Below are 26,054 nucleotides of genomic sequence, written 5' to 3' on the forward strand. Positions count from 1 at the left end.
AATTTTGAAGTAAAGTATCAAATTATGTGGCAAATTATTTTAATTCAAAGTATTAAAAGTCATAGGAGATAACAGTTATCAGCTCATTCCTAAGTAGGGCTGGCTCCTGTGTTCATACACTTGAGACTTGAGCAAGTCCTTGGGGCTGAAGGGAAGTACTCATTGGTTGAGAGATTTTGAGGCTTGCTAGAATACTAAGACACTGGGAGAGATGTGGTCTTCATCTGGGCACCTAGACTAGTCCCATAAGAAAGATGATTGTGAGAACTTTGAAAATGTCAGGGTGACGACAGTTTCTTTGCACATTTAGATAAATAGTTTGCACTAATTGAGAAGTGTATGGCTAGTAAGTGTGTGATTGACCAGAATTCCAAAGAAGTTGACATCATCAGGTTCACAGTGCCTGTGATTTGGAAATTATTGATATTTTCAAGATCAGTCATGAAAGGGAAATCAACACTACAAGGCCCTTTAGCAGCTTCATAACCACCATCAGCTGCTGTGGCACAGGTCCAGGACCACCAACTTCACTTGGAATGCTATGTCAGGGTTTTTGAATCACTCCACCTGAAGCCCCTGTGACTGGCTACATGTATGGTAAAGGAATACATCTTGTTGACATGCTTTCCAAGAGTACCAATTACTGCCACTCATCTCAGGGAGACCCAATAGGAAATCCTCCTGGGAAAAGTTGCCCTTGGAAACATGTATGAAGTGGAGTTTTCATCCCACCTCAGTAAGTTACTCAAGGGTAAGCACAGTGTCAAAAGCTTGGGCCAAACTGTGCCTGATCCAACAGCCAATGTAACTCTTGATGGTATGGAAATTCCCTTGGAAACTAGATTTCCTTCTGGTTTCAGGACACCTGTCTACTATAGAATGAATACGCTGTCTGTGATATGGCACCGGTAAATCTGAAATATCTACTGAAATTGACTTGCACCTTTAAGACCTCTCTGTGATGAATAGATAGCACTTAGTGCTTAGTGCTTAGAAGTGACTGGACCCTTCTAATTCTGCTATAGCATTGAGCTGCCTGGTAGCCTTAAATTTTAGTGCCCCTTTCAGAAATATCAAAAGAGCTGAGTTGCAGACAACTGTTAACTTTACTAAGTCTTCTCCATAAGAATTTTATATAAACAAATGGCTACATGTTGAAAAGATTTTTTTCCCCCCCAAGCCTGAGTCTCTGGGTTTTGTTTGTCTCTGGGGATTTGATTCACCCACCCATGGTCCATGCACCCCTGGGGCATAGCAGATCTCCTATAACTTACAAATGAGGAAAAATTGGAAGAAAAATATGGTTTTCCACAAAATAAGCATGGGGGGTGGGATTTTTGGAGAGCTGGAAATTACAATGTGATGTTTACATTATTAGATTTCAAAGGAAAATAAAATGCTTCTGCTTCTTTCTAAATGTTCCTCAGTTTTGATTTTTGAAAAAAAAAGTGTTAAGTACATTTATTTTAAGGTAAAAATAAAAGCTAATTTCACACTTTAAAAAATACTGTCTAATTAGGGCCCTATATATTGTAAGGGTTGTCCTTGCTTGTAGCATGGAGATGTCGTAGCTCAAAGGGAGGTAAAATAGATATTTCTAGCCTCTTCTCCCTCCATTATTCTGTAAAGAGAGATGTTCATTCCCCCTAAGAGGAAGAGGTGGAAGTTATGGCAGAGGCCACTCTGCTTTCGTTAGAGAGACAGGATATTGGGCTAGAATTATAACTATGTGCTCCTTTAAATATTATTTAGTCTAAGGAATGAAGTTTTAAGGTTCAATCTAACTTCTGATGATTGAGAGAAATCAGGACCACAAGCTTTATAAAGAATGCTTGATCCCTTTCTACCAAATACCAGTTCCACAATGAACACACAACACTTAGCCAAGAAAACTTATTTATCCAAATTGTAGCAAAACAGAACTCAAAGATATATGTAGAAGAATATATACCAGACTATCCAGAGTGAAGGAGCTCTCTCACTGGGAGCAAGGTTATTCAAATCAGCCATGAGAAATAAGTGACATCTATAATTTAACAAGCTGGAGATGGGAACATGCTAGAGACAGGCATCTCCTCCAATGTTGGTTTATAATATTTCCTTTCAACAGTCTAAAGTGGGATTGACTTCTTCTATCTTCCCTCTCAAAGCTGGAAGCCAGAAGTGTCCAAAGTTTGAAGAGTCTCAGTGACTAAAAGACAACTCATCTATAAAACTAGGGTAATGATAGCACCAGTCCTCCAGGGTTGTTGTAAAGATCAAATGAGATCAAACATATAAAATGCTCTTGAAACCCTAACTAGCTCTGTAAACATAAACTGTTATTTCTTGGGAGAGAACTTTCAGTGTCTGGGCATTTTCCTACCTGCCTTTCTAGAAGCTTTTTGGTTACATCTTTGGAATTCTCTGTAACCACTGACCCGGAGTTTTGAAGATTGTTCTCCTACAAAATCATGGTAAAGATAACTTTAAAACTTAAGGGGCTTTCCAACAAAGAGGACCAATTAGTTTTTTTTCTTTTTTTTCCCTTTCAAAGAATATTTTAAAGCAAGCTGTAATAAAATGAATCCAGACATAGAAGAAAATGTAAAAACAGACACATAATAGGGCGGCTTTCTCACAAAAGGCTTCCAAGCATTTAGTTCTTAAAAAGACTATCAAGCAGGCTTTTGATTATTCCTTCTTTCATATAACTATACAAAAAACCACAGAGAAACATTACGGTATTCAAAGATCAGCAACTCTCAATTATTATTTTCAGGCCATAATAAAATGTTAAAATATAACCGCCAAGACTTTCATCTCCAGTTCTAGAATACTTCTGGCCAATTGCATGTAAGATGAAAACTTATGGCTTTCAGTGAAAGGGTGAAAAACTTTAATATCTCAAATGGTGTAATAATCCCTCTATTTTTGAGAGACTAATGCTCAGAGAATGAAAGTAAAATAACAAATTAGGAAAAATAAATCAGTCTTATATATTATCTTAACACCTTAAACATGAATATTTTTGAGATCCTCATTGGACAATGGAGGAAGTCCCCAATTCTTATTAACAAAAGTTCTTTTATAAGTTGTATATCTTGAATTGGAACATATTTTGCCATAGTTGCAATGGTTATATGGTATTTGATAAGGTCCTGTTAAGCCATCAACGCCTACTTAAATGATAATGTAATTGAACTACTCTACATTTATAATAAATAAAAGGAAAAAAGTGACACTTTAAAAACATGCCTTTGGTTTGTTTTTATATCACATTTATTTCCAATTATACACCTCTCCTACTTCCCTAATCAGCAAACTTTTTCTTGTAAAAGAGATTTTTAAAAGAGAGGGGAAATTTTTGCAATAAAACAACAACAATAAAACACACCCATCATATATGAAAATATATAAAGTATTCCACGCCAGTAGTCTTCCACATCTGAAGCAAAAGGAGAGACATATACTTTTCCAACTTTTCTCCAGGTCCAACTATAATTATTATAAAAGACAACATATTCATGTTAACACTATTGTGGCAACAGAGAACTGGAAAAAAGGAGATATCCATCAAGTAAGCAATACTTTAACCAAATGTGGCATGATTATGTAGCAGAATATTACTGTGACATAAGAAATGATGAATATGAAGAATTCAGAAAGGTATGGGAAAACTTACATGAACTCAATTATGCAGAATCATGAAAATAATATGTGTAACTACAATACCTCATTCTTGTATTGTTCTTTTTGTTTGTAATGTTTAGTAATTGCTGTGCATGTTGTGTTCATGGTTTTGCTTATCCTACTCTTAAAGAATTCATAGGTCTCCTCATGTTTTTCTGAATTCTTCACATTTATTTTTTATGTATAATAATATTCCATTATATTAACATTCATATTTGCTTTAGTCATTCCCCAAATGATGAATATTTATTTTGTTTCCAGTCCCTTTAACCATGGCTGATGGTACTATAAATATTTTGATTCATATGAGATTTTTCTTCCTGTTTTTTTTAACCTCCTTGAGGTATAATCCTAGCAATAAGAATGGGGTTTAACAGGTTTTCTGGACATTTTCATCTTGTTCTTTTTAAAGTGCAATGGCTAATTGTTCCCTAGAATGGTTGGGTAAACTCAGAGTTCTACAAATAGGGTAGTATATATCAATTATATACTTTTTCTTTTAAGTATTTTATAATATGTTTAAGTAATCAAATATGTTTAAAAAGAGATCTTGGGGATGAAGCCAAGATGGTGGAATACAAAGGAACGCTGCTGGACTCTTCTAATACTCCCTTTCAAACAAAATTTAAAGGAACACCTCAAATTAAATTCTGGATTGGCAGAGCAAAAAAAAAAAATCAGAGTGAAACATTCCTCTAGTCCAAGACAAAAGAGGAAATCAGAAAAAGAGATCTCTGACATGAGAGGAAAGGCTAGCCTAATGCCAGCATGAATCTGGTGGTAGTGACAGAAGCAGCAATGCCTTTCAGAGCTGTCAAGCCATGTTATGGGGGTGTTAAGGGGACCAGGAAATTGGTTATAAAGAGATAACAGGGGACACTTGGGCTAGCACTAGACACTGGACTAGATGTTATTTGGCAACCCATTGCTTTTATCTACTTCTAGGTCATAGTTCAAGGTCAGAGGGGGACATTTTCAGTAAAAGGAGTTGAAGTCCCAAAGGGCATCTGTTTGGCAATTCCATTGCCTATACCAACTTCTGGGTCATATTTCAAGGGCAGAGAGGAGCATTTTTGGTAAAGAGGGAGTAGAAGATATGAGGAACAGTATCACTTCTGGCCCCAAGGGATCAGGGTCCCTGAGGAACAACACTGAATGCAGTACCAAGTGATCAGGGGCTCCTCCAGATTGAGGGCCAGAATGCAGACCAATAGAACAGTGAACACACCTCTCCCCGTATCACACCACCTTGAAGGCACTGAAGACGTTCAAATCCCCACAACTACCTCTGAAAACAGCGGTATGAAAAAGCCTGAAGCTTGAGACAGAGCCCCACACCAGTAATAGAGCCTAACATTAAGCTGTAATTCAAGGAATAGAGTAGACAATGAGTGAAAAAACCCCAAACCCCCCCAAAACTAACAAAAACAAACCAAAACCTGACTATTAAAAACCTGCTATGGTGACAGGAAAGATCAAGACACAAACTCAGAAGATAATGAAATCAAAACATCTACAAACAAAGCCTCAAAGGAAAAACAAATGTGAACTGGACACAAGCCCAACAAGAATTCTTAGAAGATCTAAAAAATGATCATCATAATCAAATAAGAGTTGTAGAGGAAAAAATAGATAAAGAAATAAAATCAAAGGAAAGTATTATGGAAAGACAATTAACATCTTATTAAAAGATACACAAAATATACTGACAAAAATAAAATGTTAACCAACAAAATTGCTCAAATGGAAAAGGAGGTACAAAAATTCACTGATAAAAATAACTCCTTAGATGAGAGAGGATTATACTCAGAGAAGAAGAAACAGAGAAGTAGAATGGGGTAAATTATCTCACAAAAAAAAAAAATAGAAAAGAAAAGTCTCTTACAGTGAAGGGGAAATGGGGGAAGGTGAAAGGGAATGAGTGAATCTTATTCTCATAGGATTTGGCTTAATGAGGGAATAACATACACATTCAATTGGGTATGGAAGTCTGTCTTACTCTCCAGGAAAATAGGGGGAGAAGGGGACAAGAGAGCAGGGGGATGATAGAGAGGAAGGCAGATTGGGAAAAGGGGTAATCAGAAGTAAATATTTCTGAGGAGGGACAGGGTCAAAAGGAAGAATAGAATAAATGGGAGGGCAGGATAGGATTAAGGGAAATAGAGTTAGTTTTTCACAACATGTCTATTATGGATGTGTTTTGCACAACTGCACATGTACAACCTATATTGAGTTGCTTGCCTTTTCAGTGAGGGTGGGTGGGGAGGGAGGAAGAGAGAAAACTTGAAACCTAAAGTTCTAAAAACATATGTTTAAAAAAATATTTTCACATGCAACTGGGAAATAAGAAATACAGGAAATGGGGTACAGAAGTCTATCCTTCCCTACAGGAAAATAGAAGGGGAAGGAGATAAGAGAAGGGGAGAGAGATAGAAGAGAGGACAGAGTAAGGGAAGGGATATTCAGAATGCATGCCATCTTGGGGTGAGAGGAGGGGGACATGGGGTGAAAATTTGGAACTCAAAAACTTGTGGAAGTGAATGTTGAAAACTAAAAATAAATAAATTTATATTAAAAAAAAAGATCAGAGAAGCAAAAAGAAAATAAAAAACAAAACAACAACAACAAAAAAACTCCTTAAAAAGTAGAATTGGCCAAGTAGAAACTAATGACTCCACAAAACATCAAGAAATAATAAAAACAAAGTAAAAAATGGAAAATATAAAAGAAAAAATGAAATGTCTCAAATGATGTATTATCAAGGAAAAATACCACAATATTCTAGAACCAGAAGGTAAAATAGAAATGGAAAGAATCCACTGATCACAAGCTGAAAGAGGTCCCAAAATGAAAATTCTCAGGAATATTACAGTCAAATTCACGTCTCCTAGATCAAAGTAAAATACTTCAAGCAGTAAGAAAGAAACCATTCAAATACTGTGGAGTGACAGATGGTATCACACAAGATTAACAGTTACTACATTAAAGGAGTGGAGGGCTTGGAATATGATATTCTGGAAGACAAAAGAGCTAGGATTACCACCAAAAATAACCTACCCAGCAACACTGAGCACAAAACTTCAAGGAAACAAATGGATTTTAATGAAATAGAGGACTTTCAAGCATTTCTGATGAAAAGACTAGAGCTGAATAGAAAATTTAACTTTCAAATACAAGAATCAAGAGGAACATAAAAAGGTAGACATGAAAAAGAAATCATAAGAGACTCAATAAGGTTAAATGTTTTTGCCTTTCTGTGTAGAAATATGACACATACAACTTCTAAGAACTTTATCATTATTAGGCCATTAGAAGGATTCTACACAGAAAGAGGATAAGAGAGTAAGATGATTACATTGTGATGATATGAAAAAAAGGGATATATGAGAAAGAGACCTGGGAGAAGGGATTCCTTGGGAGAAGCAGGAAGGCAGTCGAGGAAATTACTTCACATAAAAGAAGAGGGCAGTGCTTGGACCTCACTCACACACACACACACACACACACACACACACACACTTAATAATAGAAATCTGTCTTACCCAATAGGGAAGTTGGTGGGAAGGGAATAAGAGAAAGGAAGTTGATGAAAGGGAGAGTAGATAAAAGAAGGCAGTAGTCAGATGCAAAACAGACTTTAGAGGACGTACAGGATGAGAGAAGGAGAAAAAGAGAGAGAGAGAGAGAGAGAGAGAGAGAGAGAGAGAGAGAGAGAGAGACAGAGACAGAGAGACAGAGAATGATGATAAAAAGCATGGGATGGATGGAATTGCACAATTAGTAATCATAACTATGAATATGAATGGGATGAACTCACCCATAAAACAAAAGCAGATAGCAAATGGATTAGAAAGCAGAATAGAGATACACAGAGTTAAAATAAGGGGCTAGAGCAGAATATATTATTCTTCAGCTGAAGTAAAAAAAAATCAAGTCAGGGGCAGCAATTATGATCTTAGACAAAGGCAAAGGAAAAACAGACCTGATTAAAAGGAATAAGCTGAGAAACTACATCTTGCTAAAAGGCACCACAGACAATGAAGTAAAATCAATACTAAAAATATATGCACCAAATGGCATAGCATCTAAATTCTTAAAGGAAAAGTTAAATGAAATGCTGGAAGAAATAGATAATAAAATTATTCTAGTCTGGGACCTCAGAGTTAGATAAATCCAACCATAAAATAAATAAGAAGGAAGTCAAGGAGATGAATGAGAATCTTAGAAACATTAGATGTGAGAGATGTCTGGAGAAAATTCAATGAGAATTAAAAGGAGTATACATTTTGTCGCTGTACATGGCACACCTTCAAAAAATTTGACTGTGTATTAGGTCAGAAAAACTTCAGAAACAAATGCAGGAAAATAGAAATATTAAATGTACACTTTTCATACTACGATGCAATAGCAATTATATTTCAAAAAGGGCCATGGAAGCACAGATTAAGAGTGAATTGAAAATTAAATTATCTGATTTTAAAGAATAAGAGGGTCAAAGAACAAATATTGGAAACAATCAATAATTAAAGAGAATGACAACAATGAGACAACACCCAAAATTTGTAGGATACAGCCAAAGCAGTATTAGGGGAAATTTTATATCTCTTAACATGTACATCAATAAAAAAGAGAAAGTAGATAAATGAATTGAGCATGCAATTAAAAAATAAACTAGAAAAAGAACAAATTAAAAATCTCTAATTAAATGCAAAAATGAAAATCCTGAAAATCGAAAGAGAGGTTTATAAAATTGGAAGTAAAAAAAAAATTAACTAACAAAACATGGAGCTGGTTTTATGAAAAAAAAAACAATAAAATAGATAAACATTGGTTAATTTTATTAAAATGAAAGAAAGAAGAAAATCAAATTAGTAGTATCAAAAATAAAAAGTGACTAGACTATTAAAAAAGATGAAATTAAAGCAATCTTAAGAGTTATTTTGCCAATTATATGCCCTTAAATCTGACACTCTAAGTGAATACATAAATACCTACAAAAATATAAACTTTTGAGATTAAGAGAAGAAAAAATATAATACTTAAATAATCTTATCCCCAAAACAAAACAAAACAATGAATAAGCCATAAATGAACTCCCTAAGGGAGGTGAAGGGGGAAAGGGAACATTCCCAGGACCAGATGGATTTACATGTGAATTTTGATCACATATAGTTCAAAAAATAGATAAAAAAAAGAGTCCTACCAAATTCCTTTTATGATACAAATATGGTTTTGTTATCTAAACCAAGGAGAGCAAAAACAGAGAAAGAAAAGTATAGGCCAATTTCCATAATGAATATCAATGCAAAATGTAAATAAAATATTAACAAGGCAAATATAGCAATATATCACAAGATCATAAATTATGACAGGAATGTATTGTTGATTCAATATTAGGAAAACTATCAGAATAATTGACCAAATTGATAACAATAGTAATAAATGTGATATAATCATATCAATAAATGCATAGAAAGTACTTGACAAAATATAACACCCATTCCTATTAAAAAAATTAAAAAGTATAAGAATCAATGGAACTTTTCCTAAAATGATAAGTATCTAACTAAAACCAAGGCCAAGCACTATCTAATAAGCATAAACTTTAAAATTTTCAAATAAGATCAGAAGTGAAGCAAAATTCCCATTGTCACCACTGTTATTCAATATTGTACTAGAAATGCTAGCTATAGCAATAAGACAAGAAAAAGAAATTGAAGAAATAAAAAAATAGGCAATAAGGAAACAATGTGTCACTCTTTTCATATGATACAATGGTATACTTGGGACAATCATAGAGAATCATCTGAAATAGTAGTTGAAACAATTAATGACTTTAGCAAAGTTGTAGAATAGAAAATAAACCCACATAAATCATCAGCATTTCTATATACTACCAATAAAACCCAGCAGCAAAAAATGGAAAGAGAAATTCCGTTTAAAATAACTGCAGGCAATATAAAATACTTGGGCATCTACTTGTCAAGACAAACCCTGGAATATAGGAACACAATTACAAAACACTTTTCACACAAATAAGGACAAGTCTAAACAATTGGAGAGCTATTAATTGCTCATGGGCCAGCACAGCCAATATAACTAAAATGACAATTCTGTGGAAGTTGATTTACTTTTTCAATGCCATATTAATCAATAATCAATAAACCAAATAATTATTCTAGAGCTAGAAAAAATAGTAGCAAAATCCATTGGGAAGAATAGGAAGTCAAGAATATCAAAAGAATCAATAAAAAATGTTATTGAAGGCAGCCTAGCAGTTCCAGATTTAAAACTACATTTCAAAGTAGTAATCATCAAAGTGATCTAGTATTGGCTAAGCAATAGAGTGGTGGATCAGTGGAATTGATTAGATACACCATGCACAGTAGTAAATTTCCATAGTAATCTAATGTTTGATAAACCCAAAGATCCAAACTTTTGTAGTAATAACTCACTATTTGCCAAACTTGCTGGGAAAATTGGAAAGAAGTTTGGCAGTAACTAGACATAGATCAACATCTCACACTATATATCAAGATAAAATCAAAATAAATAAATGACTTAGACACAAATGGTGATATAAGTAAATTATGGGAACATGAAAAAATTTACCTGTTAGATCTATGAAGAAGGGAAGATTATGACTGTCCTCCATTCCTGTATATTCTATCCCCTCACTTCAGCCCTTTAGTTTCTCTAGCTTCTTTCAAGATTTAACTGAAATCCTTCCATCTGTAAGAGCCTTTCCAGGTTCCCCCCAAATGCTAGCCCCTTCTACCCTGAGATTAATTTCCATCTATTCTTTATATTTCTATATACTTGTATGTAGTTATTTATATGTTCTTTCCTCCTTTAGAATGTGAGTTTTTTTGAGAGCATGCTGTTTTTGCATTTCTTTTAGGGTTTGAAATGAAATTCCCTCTCTACAATGTCTGGCAAGGCAACCAGACACTCAAACATACTGATGACAGCCAAGACAAAAAAGCAATATTATCAATGTAGCAGCATCAGACAATTGGCCTATTTATATGCCTGAATGATGACAATGTAAGGGGAAATAGCAAGTATTGAGGTTATTACCCTATGACAATCATGAAGGTCAGGATACTAGATTTCTCAATCCCAATGGTCTTTGGAAAGGACTGGGTCAGAGAAGAAGGAGGTCAGAATAGATAGAGTCCTCAGGCAGCAGTGCTATTAGGGGACCTGGATCATTGCACCACCAAAAAAAAAAAAAAGGGAAAGGGGAAGTAGAATTGAGGAAATCCACAGCCAATAGAATAAGCAGGTATGACAGCAGAGTTCCACCAAAGTCTGCCTGCCAAAAAAAGAATCCTAAGCTGGGGCTACCATTTGTATTTAAAATATGTAAGACAGGCATTTATACATTAAAGACTGCCTACATAGTATTTTTGTAATTATTTCCAAATAGAACTTATGAAGCTAATAAAATTTATAGTGTACTGGTTAATGGGTATGCTTAATGTTTTATGCAGACTTCCTGATAGATCTTACTTAGATTTAAACCCTATTATCTGATGTTATAAAAATTATTCAGAGAATATAGTAAAACTTCATTAGTACATTTTTCAGTGTCCCACCCCTCCTGAATTGTATTATATGGGACAATGCTCTATTAAGATGGTTAATTAGAGAGGCTGGGAACCAAAAAATGGCACGTAATTGGTGAGAAAATGCACTGATGAGATATTCTAATTATGTTTCTCTATAGTAGAGAGTACTACTGTGGGTCTTAGCTTTATTTCTTTTTCACTCTTTTTGGAGGAATTAATGTACCCTGTAGTATACTATAACACCGTGTAATATACCAGCTGCTTCAAAGCTGTGCAGAGTTATCCAGAAGACTAAATTTGCATGGTACAGTGACCACACACACACACACACACACACACACACACACACACACAATCTTTTCAAGAATTTTATTTTAAAAATACCATCCTTTAAAAACATACAAATTATAATCATTCAAAACATTTTTTCTGATCAAAATTGATATCTAGCATAATCTGCTTTGTTCTGCATTGAGCATTAAATTAATTTCCAATGTTTTCTCAGTAGAATTTGCAACTCTGACCCTCCTAAGCCAGACATGCTAGAAGCAGTAACAGATGCCAAGTCCAAATGGGCTCCAAATCATATAGTGGAATAGAAAATAGCAGGATAAACATTGGCTAATGGGATAGCCTGGGAAGGGGAAGAGAAACATTTCCTATCAATAACATGTATATTTACTATGCAACAGACAGGAAAACAACAACAAACAGAAAGGGTTAATTGCCTTTCTTTTTGAATTGTTCTTAAAAAATTCATTGTGCAGGTACAACAAGTCCTATAGATTATTATCAGACAGAAATTTATGTACACTCTGAGAGTGGACTTGTGCCTTCAACTTTCCACCTTATGCTTTATAACATAGATGAGGGCCACACATAACTTTATGAATCTGCTCCGATGTGCATGATATCTTTCCAATAACCCCAAAGGGTGTTCGGAACAATTTTCAGGAAGCAGACTGAAGGGGCTGATAAAATTGAACATAGTATTGAGTTGTAACAAACAGTATCATGTTACATGCAACAACAAATAATCTTTGGGGAAGGTGAAAGGTAAAATTTAGTGAAGATAAACTTTCCAGCAAGGATACAGCAACTATTGGCCTTAGATATAAAAAATAATGAGCTTTAAAAGACTTGTGCCTCAGGGCACCATGTTGGCAATTGAGTGCAGCCTTTGGTCATATTTTTTTGTTACCCTCCTTTCCCCAAAAAACAAACCAACAGAACAGAATTTAAATAACTATTAAGTAGATACCTTACCAATCCTTAGGTTAGTAATTGGTCCTTTGTAAAGGGTGCATAGAGTCCCAGATATGTATTCTAAATTGAATGGGCACCTGTTTTATGACACTACCTAAAGAACAATTTAAATGCCCAAAGGCCCTGGTTGCTTCATTGAATCTGGTTGTGGGCAAATAGATCTGGTGAGTGCCTGGAGTGAAGCTCCATTTGCCACATGATAGAATGCCTCTGACAAGATTGCCTTTGTATAAAATGGGCCATTATGTCTTACATTTTTAGTTTAACTGAAAATGGAAATGCATGTATCTTATTGTGTGACAGTACTGAGATCTCTGGTGGTTGAGAAAAGATGATTAAAATTTATAACTCCCACCAGAGCCTAAGACAATGAGTAATTGTATTCCCTCACAGAAGCCTAAGCTTTCTGTTTTAAATTTATAAATAATTTTAGGGTCTTTTATATCTTTAAAACACTTCTCTCCCCCTCACATTGGCAATGAATTTGTAACTGTAGTTTTGACAATACACATTTTATTAAGTATTCCATCTTTTTTAATTTATGTTTTCATTAGCTTCCCACCTCCACAATAATAAGAGAAAATTCGCTTGTAATAATGCAAGCAGTCTATATATTATTGCCTAAGGGAGAAGACAGAAGGATCTCAAGGTGAGATAAATAAGACCTATGCAAATTTCTATTTGTAGTAATTGAGCTTTTTTTTTTTTTGGTGAGGAAATTGGGGTTAAGTGACTTGCCCAGACTCACCCAGCTAGTAAATGTTATGTGTCTTAGGCTGGATTTGAACTCAGGTCTTCCTGAATCCAGGAACTGTGCTCTATCCACTGTACCACCTAGCTGCCCCTGAGATATTTTCTTTGTGTTGTTAACATGCATACATAAGAACAACAAACAAAATCTAGTGCAATATTTGAGAGTATATCATTTCTCTATCTATATATCATTATAATTTAAATTATAGATTTTGAATTATACATTGCCTTAATTGTGATGTCTTCCAAAAAAGAAAAAAGGCACTTACCTTTAAGAATCAAGGAAAGAGAAAAGTTTGAATGAAACATGAAATTGGAAGGAATTGATTAGATCTATAGTATGCTGTCACCTCTCAGCCTAGACTCTGAAGGCAAAAAAAAGCTGGTTATGCCATTTAAACCACTTCCTTATATTTTCAGGAATTAATGTGATCTGATTAACAAAGTTATTCCAGTAGATGGTTTGCAACTCCTTTGGGTCTATCTCTTGTCACACCTTCATCTAGGAATAAGACATTGTTTTGTTACCAAAGGGCAATCTGGATTAACAATTGGTTATCACTTGCCCTCACTACCTGAATGCCCCGCCTCTTTTTCCATATAGAAGTATCTATGACAATATACTTCATACTACTTTTTCTAAAGAATTCTACATTAGTAATATGTTTCAGCCTACTCATGCCAACCATAAACATCTCTTTTGACCTTTTGGTGAGACACAATTTTAATTCTTTTGACACTTGGGTGTTCCATGATAAACAGTCATACAGAATCATCAGAAGAATATTCATGTTGAAAAGATGAGTCATTGTCTTAAGGAGCAATGTGAGATCACTAACTGCATTGAATCATTACCAAAAGGCAAATAAGCTTATTTTTCTTCTCTTTTCAGTTTTTGACCCAACAATTTATTCATCCATAGCATCTATTCAAGGTAAATATACTGATAGATGAGCTCTATGAGTTTTCTACCTGTGTATAATACTGTATTTCACCACATAATCATCAAAGATTTATGCCAATTTTTTTTTTTGGCAAAACAGTGGAGTGTGACCCTTATGTGAAGCTTTTTTTTTTTAATTGTAATGGTATTACTTGTCTTTCAGTTTCTGTCAGTCTCATTTCAACTTTTCACTCACTGAAAACTGTCTTTCTGCAGCTCTGGTTCCATGCTGTTCAGCAAACATGATCACTTTCAGCTTGAAGTCTGCAGAATATTTTTCATATTTATCCATAATCAGAAAGAAATGCTTCCCATGTTTCGCATGTTAATGGATCACTGTCAGACAAACTTTATAATTCACTTAGTGCGAAGATGGAAGTTTTACTATATCACATGACTTACTTATGGCAGCTTCTCTTCCCCACCAGCACCTCTATTGGGCTGGGTGACAGTGCTGTAAGTACTGCAGGGCTCTAAACAAATTTCAGAAATATACTGACAATGCCTGTGGGTTGAGAATTCTAGGCTCCTGGCTCTCAATGCAGGAGACATAAATGTGTATCTGATAGGCTTTGGACCCCTCCCTCAATGAACTTTCCCATTAATTCCAGGAACCCAGACCCTGAACTCATATCCCTGGGGTTTGCCAGAGGCATCCTGGAATAATCCTTTTAACTGCTCTTTCGTTGTGGCCCTCAACCTGGCTCTCAGTACCTGGCCCCACTCTAGAGCACCACTCCCTGATTCCATCTACACCCACTCCTTGACCACTGTACATAAGGGTCAGTCTTGCCCCCATTAGAGCACTCAGATTACTTAACTGTCTGGCCAGGTTGAATTGGCCTCACAAAATCTCAGATTCCTTATGGGTCTGGCCTGGTTGTCAATACAAGTGTCACAAATGTGCGGATTCTTAAAATCTCACCAAACTCAACAACATTTTAATAAACGCTGTCTCTGACTGAAAGAAGACTTGAGTCAAATTCTTTTGAGGCAGGACCCGGGCCTCTGCCTTTGAAATTTGGGGTTCCCAGCATCCTAGACCTCAACATTCCATATGCTACTGGTGAATACACTGCTGCTGTCTTTACCTTAAAAGGTAAAGGTTAAAAAAAAGTAAAAAGCAGTGTGATGAACAGATCATGCAATGATTATGAGATGAAAGATTTCAAACCAATTTTAGACTAAAAAAAAAAACCTGGGTGTGAGGATTATGAGGTAGTGATGATTATATGGTGAAATATAGCACTCAAAACAATATTGTTAGGCCAAATTCTTTTTGCTTGATTATAGATCTTATTTAGTAGGATCTTCCATATACCACAATTTAATATAATGTGTGGAAAAAAAGACCATCTCAAGAAACTGATCATTTGAAAGGAATCCCTTTTTTCATTTAGATTTGCTCTATAAATCAGGGACACCAGTGGCAAACACCTTTAGTGAGTATACATTTCTCTCTGAAAAGACATGCTAAGCTTATTCTAAATTCTCACTTTGAGTAAGGCAATGCCAATTCAGTGAATAGGCCTGTTTAAGAAGTGAGACAAGGCATGTCCCCTTTAATTTAAAAAAAAAAATTATTGGGATTTTGGGAGAAGACCCTCAGGGTTGTTGGACAAAAGAGAAATAATTATTATTTATATTCACTGGGAGTCCAGAGGGCCCAAAAAGTAACCCTTAAATGGTGCTTGGGCAGGGACCTATTGTTGTTTAATTAATGAAAACCAGAATGAACTGGATTTGAGGCTTGATCGTTAAGAGAGAAATAGAGAGAAGAGGGGAGGAGAGAGGAGGAGAGGGCCAACTGGAACTGGCTGGTTGGGTACTTATTGGGGCACTTGGGACTACTCACAGGTTGTGGTTTGTCCTTTCTTTCGGGAAGAGGACCATGACATCAGGAAGGTGATGAGACTGTTGCAGTTTCATGGTGTGTTGTGAGGCTGTCTCAAAGAATTCAGACTCAGTCCACCTCGAAGTGCAGGAAATTTTTGAGGATTGACACCCCTCAGAAGCAGGATGGCAACTTAGTAAGACAAAACTGGCAATTTCATAGTGATGCTGACTACACAACAGAAATTATGAATATTGAAGAGGCAGGAGGGGTTTGTTAAGGAACTAAGTAAAGGGGGAGGGGTCCCAGACTCACTGGAACTGTGCATGTGGTTACTCATAATGCATACAAAAGAACCCAAATTGGTTTTATGTATGACATGTATGATGTATGATATGTATAATGTATATAATGATATTATGATAATTCTCTCTATATCATAAGTTTATTTTAGGCTAATTCTTTATTATTACTGCACATGCCCTTTCTCAGGGGAAGCCCCTTCAATGGTTCAGAGTCAGACGTCCTGGTCGTGCTGCTTTCTGATTGGCTACCTAATGTAGTCCTGTCTGGTCAAGATGGGTAGTTAGATATTGTGGTACTGTCTTGGGCTAGATGGATGATGTGATCATGTTGAGTGCATGGACACACCTATTTAAACATGAGAATTGGATCTGGGGGCAGAGGCCCGCTAGAGGCAGTGGGCTTGCTGTTTAGTGGGGTCTATGATTGAGTCTGAAGTTCTATGGTGTAGTTAAAGCTAGATTGTGTGGTTAAATCAGATCATGCCTGATGCTCAGTGAGGCCCAATAAGGAAATTAGAATATTGGGCCTGGGGGCAGCTTTATTAGGATTCCATCAACATACCTTGCACTTGAATTGGATTGGAGTGAGGGAGGGCTGTGCAAAGTCACCAGCCTATGAAATGGCTAGGATCCAAGAGTAGAACAAAAGTGGGACTATAAACAAGTCCTTTAAACTCTCTGGACCTCAATATCCTTATTTTTAAATGACAATAATAATATCTATTGCATATACTCAAAGAACTATTTTGAGGCTAAGATGGTGGAAAAAACACACAAAGAACTTTGCAGACTTTAAAATACTTTATAAATGCTAGTAATCATAGGATTAGTACTACTAACGATACTAATAAATGCTACCTTCTGTATAGCACTTAATGCATAGAAAGTGTTTCTTTGCATTCTCATTTGATCTTCACAGAAAATGAAAGGTAGTATTAAAAAAAATTTCATGCCCTTTCACAGATGAGTAAACAATTTAAGGAGAATTGCCTAAAGTAACATAGCTTGTTAATGTCAGTGAGGATTCAAAACTAGATTTTCCAACTCCACAGTTTTTTTTTCCTGTGCCATGGAAGAACTCAGTCATAAATACAGATCACACATGGAATGGACTGCAGAATGTGCTAGTGTATTCCCCCTCAGTGGAAATATTCATAGAGAGGATAAATGATGTTGGCAATATTGTAGAGACAATCTGCTTTTGATGAGAGATAACGTAGATCTGACTTGCAATATCTCTTCCAACTCTAATATTTTATGATGCTATGATACTTATTTGTATAGAGGAATCTTCCTTAAACCCTTCAAATCAAACATTGTGGTTATATATTTATAAACTTTGCTTGATTCTGTGGAGATTTAACCCGGCTCTATCCATCCAATATATTAGGTTTTCAAAGTGATGTCTGTGAAAACTAGAGGGAAAGTGTTAGTTTGTGATGCTGCACTTTTCTAAAAATGTTTATGATACAACTTTTCAAAACCCTAAAATATTCTCTTAGCTTTGCTATTTTGTGTTTTTTTTAAATATCTTTGAAGAAAGATACCACCATATATTGTAGAAACTTTGATGGGATGATGATGATGATGATGATAATGCTATGACTATATATGTATTGTTATCCTAAAGTAAAAATTAAATGGGAGGGGCACACAAGGACATTAACAGTTTTGTGGTAACAGTCAATTTGTACTTTTGGAATTGTAAAATACGTCAATGAAACATTGGGCCCATTACTCCAAGGGAGCTATAAAATGATGAACACTTCTTCAAAAAGGATTTAAAGATGGTCTCAGAGGATACATTAAATAGTTTTAAATCTCACAAAAATACTTCTTGAACAAACAGAGACCATGTCTCAGAGCAACAGTATAGATTGAAAATAGGTACAAACCATTAGATTTATTGATTGTAACTAATATTGTTTTACCTCTAGATCAAGCCTATGAAACAGCTACAATCCAAGAGTAAAACTAAAAGGCCTGCAATAGGTAATATCTACAAATGCTCAACCAACAAAATGTTGACAAAGAAATGTCCAACAAATGACTGAGTCTTAGATATTAGTTTACAGGAAACTGAGGAGTTCATGAAACTTATACAATATCAGGCCATAGCTAAAAGAAACTATGGAAACCTTATCCTTAAGGCACTTACTGATTCATGAAGATTTTGCAAAGAAAGAGTAGGAATATACATAAAATATAGTTGTAGGTTGCACAACTTTAGTACCTACTAAATATCTAGGAAGTTATTCAGATACAGAAAGTTGTAATAATTATACAGCAGAAGTGTATCTTCATCAACTAATAGACCACAGTTTGATCCCTGTCATAAGAATAAAAATCCCCACATAATCTTGATGATGCAACATATATACTGGGACCAAAGTCTCATCACAGACAAAACTCTTGAGCACAAGTACCTGTATGTGAAATTGGCCTAAAAAAAGTTTAATAACAACATTTTAATAGGTGTTGCCCTGCCAAATACTCACGATCTTCACACATATGGAATGAAGATCTCTCAAAGTACATACAGATCTAGTTGGAGAAAGAAATATGTAACATATGCATTGTATTATAAAAGATAATTAATATGTTGAGTAATATAACATATAAAATATGTATATTATATATTCATATATAAGCTATTATATATGAGTATGTACTATATTTTATATTTATTTTCCCAACTATATGTTTACATATATACACATATATCCACACATATATCTACACATATGTATATATAATATATAAAATAATTTCCATCATCTTAACTGCTGCTTTGGTTATCGAAAAGAAATATGTTCAATGAGCTCATAGAAAATCTGTTTTTTTTAATTAAAACAATCAATTGCTTTATCCACCAATGAAAGAGAAGAAATGGAAACACCAACTACAGAAGATAGTTTTTTCAAAGAGTTTACTCACAAAAAAATGAGGGGAGGGATGAGAAGAGGGATATAGGATGATAGGTAGTTGGATAAAGTAAGAATGTTTTTGGTTGTTTTATTTTGTTTGTTTGCACTTTAGGATGGGGAGCCATGAACATGTTTATGGGTGGAAGGGAGCAGCCAGTAGATATGAGAAATTATAGTGAGCCATGTATATTAGAGAAAACAATCATCTACAAAATATGGGATAGAGCAGGATGAAAAGTGTATGTAGAGGAGTTTTCTTTGGCAAGCAGAAGAATATTTTTTTTTAATGTGAGATAGGATGAATGAAAGGATAATGGTAAAAGACATTTGAGTGATATGAGATGAAAAGGACATTTAGAGAGGGAGCTCTTGATGAATAGCTTCAATTTTTTGGTGAAGTATGAGGCAAAATCCACAGTTAAGAGAACTGGAGGAAGGGTGCTATTAAAAAGCTGAAGGAGGGATGATAAAGTTTAGAATACACACCATGGCCAGTGGAATAGTGAGAGGTGTAAAAGGATTGCCTTGCCCCAATGAGGGATCAGTTGACTCTGATACACAAAGTTGTACTATACTGAGTTGTCATGGTATCAAGATTTGTTTCAGCTCTGTTCACTAGCATTTAAAGAGAAATAAAGATGATGGATGTTGAGAATCATCCAAAGTTGGGGTTTGAAGAGGCATATCATCAATAGGGCAAGAAGACAAAAGGCTAAGTATAAGAAATATATAAATTTGAATAATTTGCCAAGGGATCAAGATAGGGAACAGTTAGTGTAGGAATGATGGCCTGGGAATAGGCTGAGAGATGAAGGGATTGGAGGTTATAGTAAAGGTGAAGAATAGGAATGATAAGATAATATGATTAAATAAAAGAGTTAGTGAACATATTAGTGTAGGCGCTGTTAAGATATCTATGTAGCACAGATGGAGTGGATAAGCAAATCATGAAAATTTAATGGGAGTAGGGATGGGAGGAAGAGGAAATAAATTCACGTTAATTTTTTAAAATCTACGTGTGTGTGTTTGTGTGCTACAGATGTGGAAGGTCATATGTATTTTCAGTTGGGGTCACTGTATTTTTCCTTGTTTTACTTAATAAACATTTGTAATGTAAAAACAAAATACATACAGAATATTTTTTTTAACAATGTTAAAAGTCTCCTAGAATTAGAGCAAGAGTTGAATATAAGAGAGAGATTATGAGTTAAGTACTAAATTCATTGAGAAGGAAAGGGAAGTGTCTTGAAGGTCTGTAAGTACCAGGTATAACAGCTATCAGAATCTTGATTGGGTGAAAAAGTTGGATTGAATGAAACTCAAAGAAAAAAAAACAGTTATTAAGTGATGTTAGTAGAGGGAGCATCTAGAAGTGGCAATGGGAAACAGATTTCAGTAAAAGCTAGAAGATCAAGGGATTGAAGAAGAGAAGAAAAATGTGAGATGAAAAGCTTAATTTTAAAACATTAAGCATTTATTAAGCACCTACAGTGTGCCAGGCAATGTGCTAAACTCTTTACAAATGCTCCCATTTTACAGGTGGCTAAACCAAGGCAGACAGAAGTTAAATTATTTGACCAAGATCACGGTCAGCTAGTGCCTGAGGTAGATGTGAACTCACATCTTCTGAATAATGTATGCCATAGCTGCCTAGAAACGGATATTCCCCAGAGCACAGTAGAAGGGACAGTTAGACCTGGAATCTCAAATATGAAATTGTAGTGGGAGTGGAGCTTTGGTTAAGAGGTATGAGGACAATGAACCAGGCAAAGGAGAATGAGAACTGAGGGTAAAGAATCGCTAGGTGGAAAAAGTATGAGGTGTGTGTTTGAATGTGTGTGTATATGTGTGTGGGTCTTTCTGTGTATGTAACCATTGAGGAATGAGTCCAGGCACAGTATGAGTGGGGGCAGAGAGATCTATTGAAGGTGGCAGGTGATTAGAGTGTTTAAGCCCCTCCTTTGAGGCCTACCTACTGGGCAAGTGTTGATGTTGGGTTCCTGTTAGGCCCAAGAAATATGTATCACAGACAGCAGTAAAAGGAGATATGGCCTGAAGGAATCTGAACAGGATGCATTCTTTCTTCAAAGGTTCTCCTTTCATTATATTGATATTAATTTTTGTCAGGGTTTTGTATGGATTAATAATTTTGAATACTTTGATAATGCACAATAGCTAGAATTAGGTAAGTGTAATTTGCTATTAGTTTATAAATTGATTTATTAGAAAATGCTATTTGTCCATTATTCTCAACTGGTAAGGCATTTTATTCAGCTACAAAGTCTAAATATTCATATAACTAAGTTTCTTTTTGAGACTTGGAATCTTTTAAAAATACTCTTTTTCTATCAGGGAAAGATGAGAGGCCCTTCACTGCCAAACCGTAACACACAGAAAAACTAAAGAAATGACTCTCTTTTAAAATAGGGACCAAATTGTTTAATAAAATAAGCTTTAGTTCCTGGGAAAGCATAATTATCTAGCTAAAAGTTATTGGAAGAATAATTAAAATATATGTTGCAACTCTTTCTCTTTTTCAAGATGTACTGAATAAGCCTGCCCCAGGCAACTCTGCATAGAGAGGATAAATCATTGTCCTCCTTCTACTTGCCCTTTGTATAAGATACAAGTACATTAAGATGATGTGAAGTTGTTCTGCTAATTTAGAACTTTTGTTGAATATCCCAAAAAGGCTGTGCCTAAAAAGGTAGTTTTATGTGTTCATAAAGAGTATCGAAGGAAGTCCATCTCCCACTCTCAGTTACAGGCCCTGGTTGTCAGCCAGTTAGTCACTAGACATTTATTAAGTGCCTGCTATGTGCTAGGCACAAAATTAAGCTCAAGAGGTACAAAAAATGGCAAGAGACTCCCTGCTGTCTCAGAGCTCACAGTCTAATGGTGGAAATAACATGAACAACTTCATAAATACCAGATATATACAGGATAATTTGGAAAAAATCAATAAAGAGAAAAGAGTAACCTTAATGGGGGATCAGGAAAAGCTTCTAATAGAAGATGGTATTTTAGCTGAGACTGAAGGAAGTTAGCATAGCCAGAAGGCAGAGTTCAGGAAAGTGTTGTAGGGGTTGGGGCAGCCTATGAAAATTCCAGGAGTCCAGAGATGTCTGCAGGAGTGGTGTTGGAAGTCAGTCAGTAAATGAGTATTTATTAAGCACCTTTTATACGCCAATCATTGCACTAAACACTGGGAATTCAAAAGAGGGCAAATAATAGTCCCTGCTCTCAATGAGCTCACAGTCTAAAGAGGGAGACAACTTGAAAACAATAATGTACAAGCAAGTTAACATATAGTATGCGGAATAAATATGAGATAATATGCAGAGGGAAGCCACTAGCATTGAGGAGGACTGGGAAAGATTTCTTTTAGATTTTAGCTGGATCTTAAAGAAAGTCAGAGAAGCCTCAAGGTATAGATCAGGAGAGAGAGAATTCCAATTATAAGAGTGAGCCAGTAAAATGCTTGAGGGACAGCAAAGTGGCCATTGTCACTGGAATGCAGAGTATATGGAAGTAAGAGGTAAAAATACTGGACAGGTAGGATGGGGAAAGATTAAAAGCTGATTTAATATTTGGTTGTGGAGGTAGTAAGTAGTCACTGGAGTTTATTGAAAATAGGGGTGTGTGTGTGTGTGTGTGTATGTTTGTGTGAATGACATAATCAGGGAAACATTATGAGAGCCCCATGAAAGGAAGAAAAGGACAGGAGCTATGAATTACCTGCTTTGACACAGCTTATTCTCTAAGTTTGAGCCCACTTTCCCTAGGACTCTGTATGTGCTTACATTTGTGAACTCAGGTTTGGGGATATTTTGTACCAATTCTTCTTATTATACCACTTTAGTAAAAGTATCCATTTCTGAAAGGTAATTATCTGTCTAATTGGTATCAGCTGATAAACTGATATTTATTGTTTTTATAGAATTTAAACAGGACTTTTAGATTTGCAAAGTGCTTTATAAATGTCATCCCATTTTACCCTCACAACAACCCTGAAATATAGGTTTTATTATTATCCCAATTTTACAGATGAGAAATAATTGACTTTCTCATAGTCACAGCAAATTTCTGAGGTAGGATTTTAACTTAGACCTTTCTATCTCTGAGTTCCACACTCTATCCATTTCACTACTGAGAGAAAGCACGCTAATGTGGCCACCGCTGAGCTACAGTACTAGAAAAATACTCCAAACATCATGAGTATCTTTAGACAAGATATAGGTAGCATTTCTCTGGAGACCTAAACTGCCAATGCTAGCAGGAGTAGGGAAAGTGAACTCAGAGCCTATTGTACTTAACCAATCCAAGTTCATTCAATTGATACTCATCTGATACAACTCTAAAACTCTGCACCATATTGGCTGTACTCCTCTGGGTTCTTTCCAGTTCATTCATACTCTTCCTAAAATGTGAAAACCATGACAGGCAGTTAGGTGGTACAATGGACAAAGTGTTGGGCCTGGAGTCAGGAAGATCTCAGTCCAAATTTGGCCTCAGACACTTACTTGCTTTGTGACCTTGGGCAAATCAGCTAATCTCTGCCTCAGTTTCCTCAACTGTAAAATGGAGGTAACAATAGCATCTACATTACAAGGTTACTATGTAGATCAAACGAGATAATATTTGTAAAGCAGGTAGTACAGTGCCTGGTAGGTACTGTAGGTAGTATACAGTAGGTACTATACAAATATTATTATTTCAGCAAATGTGGTTTCACCAAAGTCAAGTATGGAGGAACTTAATCTAGGAGACATAGCATTCTTCAATGTCACTCTAGGTTTCATTATTTTTTTTTGCCTGAAATGTCACACTTAAACCATGTTGAGTTTTGTAGCCTTTTTAACCCTCAGATCATTTTCAGACAAACTGAAAACTAATGAAACATCTTCACCTTTACACTTGCTACATTGATATTAAAAATTAACCATAATATGTTTAATTTTCCCATTACATTTCATCGTATTTGATTCTGACCAATTTTTAGCCTATCAAGGTATGTTTGAACCTACCTCCGCTATCTACTGTGTTATCAGTGTTCTATAGCAAATGGTGTTATACCAAGATTGAAATTTACCTTTATGATTGAAAAATAAGTATACACTTTCCAAAGGATTCACTTCTGAGAAGAAGCAGTATATTAGCTATTCCACCCAGTCTTGTGTCTTCTGCAAATTTGATAAGTATGCCATGTGTACCTTCATCTAAGTCATTTATAAAAATGTTAAGTGGTGCACAACAAACATAGACTTCTGGGACATTCCACTGGAGACATCCTCCAAATTGATGCTTAAACATTCATAACTATTCTTTGGGTCTAGTCCTTCAAATATTTATCAATCCACTTAAATATATTATTGTATAGCACTTATCTCTCCATTATTTTCTACTATAACAACATGAAAAGAGCCTTTCCTACCTCCTAGCCCCAGGATCCCCAGAATCCCTCAGGGCACCAAAGGCTAGTGAAACAAGTGCTGTGGGATGCTTTCTCTGCCAGTCATACTGCCAATTCCCTTTTTATTTTCCCTATACTGAACTGGACTTTGATACCCCCATTTGCACCTGCTGTGGGAGCTGGCATGTCTACTGAAACTTCTCATTTAAATATGAGAAGGGAATAGCCAAGCATAATTCTTCAGACAAGATGGAAGACTTCCAAATCTTAGCTATCTACCCTTCCACTATTCTAAGATGCTTCAGTCAGGCCTTACCACTTCCCCATGTACTATGCCCTCCATATCACTACCGACTGGGTCACAGCAATCACATCTATCAGTTCTTTCAGAGTTTGAGTTTGCAATTTACCTGGGACAAGAGACTTGAAATAATCAATGCATTTTGGTACCTTACACTATCTCCTTACTTAATTATCAACACTCTAATATTGATATTTGTTCTGCCTTTTATATTTTAAAAATGATTCTCCTTGACAGAGAAAACAGAAATACATTTTTTCAAAATATGAGTTACCCTACTTTAACTGAAATTAGCTATCATTTTTCCATCTCTCATGAGCAATGGTCTTAAATCTTCTCAGGTGCTTTTATTTTTCCAAAAACAGCTTTAAAATATTTTGCATTGCTTTCCAAGACAGTCTCGACTCTTTCCCAACCCAATCGGTATTTTGTTTTTTAGGCAGTTGGGGTTAAGTGACTTGCCCAGGGTTACACAGCTAGTAAGTGTCAAGTGTTCGGTCTGAGGATACATTTGACTTCAGGACCAGTGCTGTATCTACTGTGCCACCTAGCTGCCCCCCAATTACTGTTTCTATAGTACAATTGTATATATAATCATCCTGTTAACTTTCACTATATGATGTAATATGTATCTGGCTATACTTAGAAAATTTTTATTGTCTTCATAGGGTCAATCCATTTCTAGACATGAATTTTTATTTGAAGCCATGACCTAGAAATTCAATTAGGTTATTAGATACTGTCTTTTGAACCAGACTTTAATTCCCTCAATATGACTTTCTATGAATCCCTTGCCTTCAGTTGGCAGCTGTGATGAATACCCTGTATTTTTCTAATTTCTTCAGTTTGATGTCCAAGACTTTAAAATCCTTAGCAATGCTCCTATCTTCCTTCCAGAAGTATCATTTGTTTACACGTAAAACACCAGAAGTATTTATTAGTCATGTTTTAGCAAGCTTTGGAAGGATCTCAGTCACATACTGGATACTTTCCCTGGGAAAAAAATATTGAAATTTTATTTTTTAATCAAGTAACAAATAGCCTTTTACTCTGTCATCTCCTTCTT

The sequence above is a fragment of the Phascolarctos cinereus genome, unplaced genomic scaffold (assembly GCF_003287225.1).
Source record: "Phascolarctos cinereus isolate Bilbo 61053 unplaced genomic scaffold, phaCin_HiC Scaffold_4;HRSCAF=312, whole genome shotgun sequence".
Taxonomy (NCBI): Eukaryota; Metazoa; Chordata; class Mammalia; order Diprotodontia; family Phascolarctidae; genus Phascolarctos; species Phascolarctos cinereus.